We start from the raw sequence: 2,315 nt of genomic DNA on the forward strand, positions 1-2,315 counted from the left end.
TTGCTCGAGCGATGCACGTGGCCGATCAGAGTCACGTGACCGATCATTGTTTCACTAAACAAATGCTTTGGATTTTGTTGCATGTAATTCGTTGCTGCATTTTCTACGTCGCTCATTGCAGAAAAGGTGGAACGTTTTGGGACATTTCAAAAGGCATGAAATAATGTATTCACTTTTCATTCACTGAACTAACAGCTTTAGTTTATTTCAATAATATATTTATAACAAATAAAGTCATGTATTCAAGTGAAAAATATAAGATTTTCCGCGAATTCGGGTACAATTTCAGATCCACTCCTGATCTCACCGTTTGCCTGACACACTGTCATGTTCAGTGACTCTTTGACAGTTTTTGGACAGGGTCAGCCCAGTTCTGAATCTCCGTGGGGCGCAGTGCGCAGTAATACATTACAGAGTCTGCCAGTTCTGTTTTCACCATTTCAGGTTGATGGTGCTGTTCACATGATCGAGCTTTGACGACAACCGGTCTCCTTGAAACCTTTCGGCGTTCGCTTCAAATTTGCTTCTCCGCAGCAGAAACTCCATGGAACCATTGGAATGTTGGAGGTACCAGAACAGGTAAGGAGTATTGCTTGTTGTCGTATAATTACAGAACAACTGGACATTGTCCTCCTCATTCACTGCAATTGAAGCCGTTGTCTGTGAGACAGAATCTCCTCGGCAAAGTCCTGCAAAAATTGATTGATCGATTTACTTGATTGGTTAATTGATTGACTATTTGTCACGTGTACCTCAGTGCACTGAAAAGTTTTATTTACCAGCGGTATAGGCAGATCATAGCAAAGAAGGATGTGCAGATCATAGAATGAGAAGAACAAATTTTGACAGAGGCATACAAGCTACATCACATAAGTCAACATTAACAGGATCAGCACTTGAGGTTAGAGACTCCAGGAGAATCCGAAAATTACAGAAAATATTTCATTATTCTGACGCCACAGTCATCCCGTGACCTTGAACAATAACCTGCGAAATAAGTTCGGGAAAAACAAAAATTAATTTCATGCAACTTGGCAGCTGTATTGGTAAAGGGATTTGCCAGATTAAATAAAACCTCCTTCAGTACACGGGTCACACCGCCCAACAAGGTCATTTTCCATTTCGTTCCCGATCCTGAAGGGATAACTGCAGACCATATGTTAATTTATAGCTCTCGCCTATGTCAAAGTATCTGAACAGACCCCGTCCTTCTTAATTCCCAACCTAAGTCTTCAACAGTCTTTCAATTGGGTCGTTTGCTTACTCATTCCAAATAGTGCAGGTGTTGGATAAATTTGGTTATATTGATTTGGAGACAATGCATCGCTCCTTCTACTTTGATGGAACTGCTGGGGTTAACGTAATTGTCGCTGTGATTATGAAAGATAAAGATCGTCAACTTATCAACCTACCCGTTAGAACAGCTGCAGCTGTGAGGAATAAACTCAATGCTTCAGGCGTCATTGTTACCGAGAGATTACAGTGAATGTGAGCAGATCGAAGCTAAAATAATTTTCGTCAAGAATTGCAAACATTTCCGGATCTCTGCCCATTGGTTCATTGTTGACAAAGGCATGAGGTGACAACCAATGAGTGTCAAACGCCTTTGTTCATCAAATCAAACAATCAGCTACACGCGCTTTGAACGTCATTTCGTATGACCACAAGTGAAAGGAACACCATGAATTTATTAGCCAGACGACGCGGTCTTCCATACACTTTGAACTAACACTGATATTTGGCAGTTTTAGGTTCTCTGCAGGCGAAGTCAGAGAAGGAACACAGTCCACGTTGTTCGAGTGTCAGAAACTGGAGTTCTTCAGTTCAGCGAACTGCTCTCTGGCGTTTTGAGAACTTCCTTTCGTCAGGCTGAGAATCAGTGTGTTTGAGTTTTTTGGACACAGTGACGTTGTCCATTAAAAAAAAGTGCATTTTCAATTTCTTAAATAGTTGAGTGGAATGTCGATTTTGCTGCATTTTCTGGTAAGATTCATAGCAATCGACATTTCTTTAATTTTACATTGTACCATCGCAAATGTATCAACGGTATCTACACCGGGTACATTACAGCAAAAAGACAAAATGGTTCACTGCCACATTTTCAACGTGTATTAGTGATGCATGCAAGAGTTGCATGCAACATCCAAATACTGTCATATTTTTTAAAGGAAGACATGATGACAGAGTTACTCTGAAAGTCTGAAAGGGAAAGGTGAGAGAGCAGAGGTACACATTAATAGAAATCCTGACAGAAGAGAATGTATTTTGTCAAAGACGCAAAAGTAAATGGCAAGTGGTGAGGATGGCACAAAGTG

General features: G+C 40.6%; 1 pseudogene; it reads right to left on the bottom strand.

Annotated features, from left to right (window-relative positions):
- Nucleotides 1-331: 331 nt before the first annotated feature.
- Nucleotides 332-1,464, bottom strand: LOC132807684 (T cell receptor alpha variable 19-like; annotated as a pseudogene).
- Nucleotides 1,465-2,315: the final 851 nt, after the last annotated feature.

Source organism: Hemiscyllium ocellatum, assembly GCF_020745735.1.
Source record: "Hemiscyllium ocellatum isolate sHemOce1 chromosome 27 unlocalized genomic scaffold, sHemOce1.pat.X.cur. SUPER_27_unloc_2, whole genome shotgun sequence".
Taxonomy (NCBI): Eukaryota; Metazoa; Chordata; class Chondrichthyes; order Orectolobiformes; family Hemiscylliidae; genus Hemiscyllium; species Hemiscyllium ocellatum.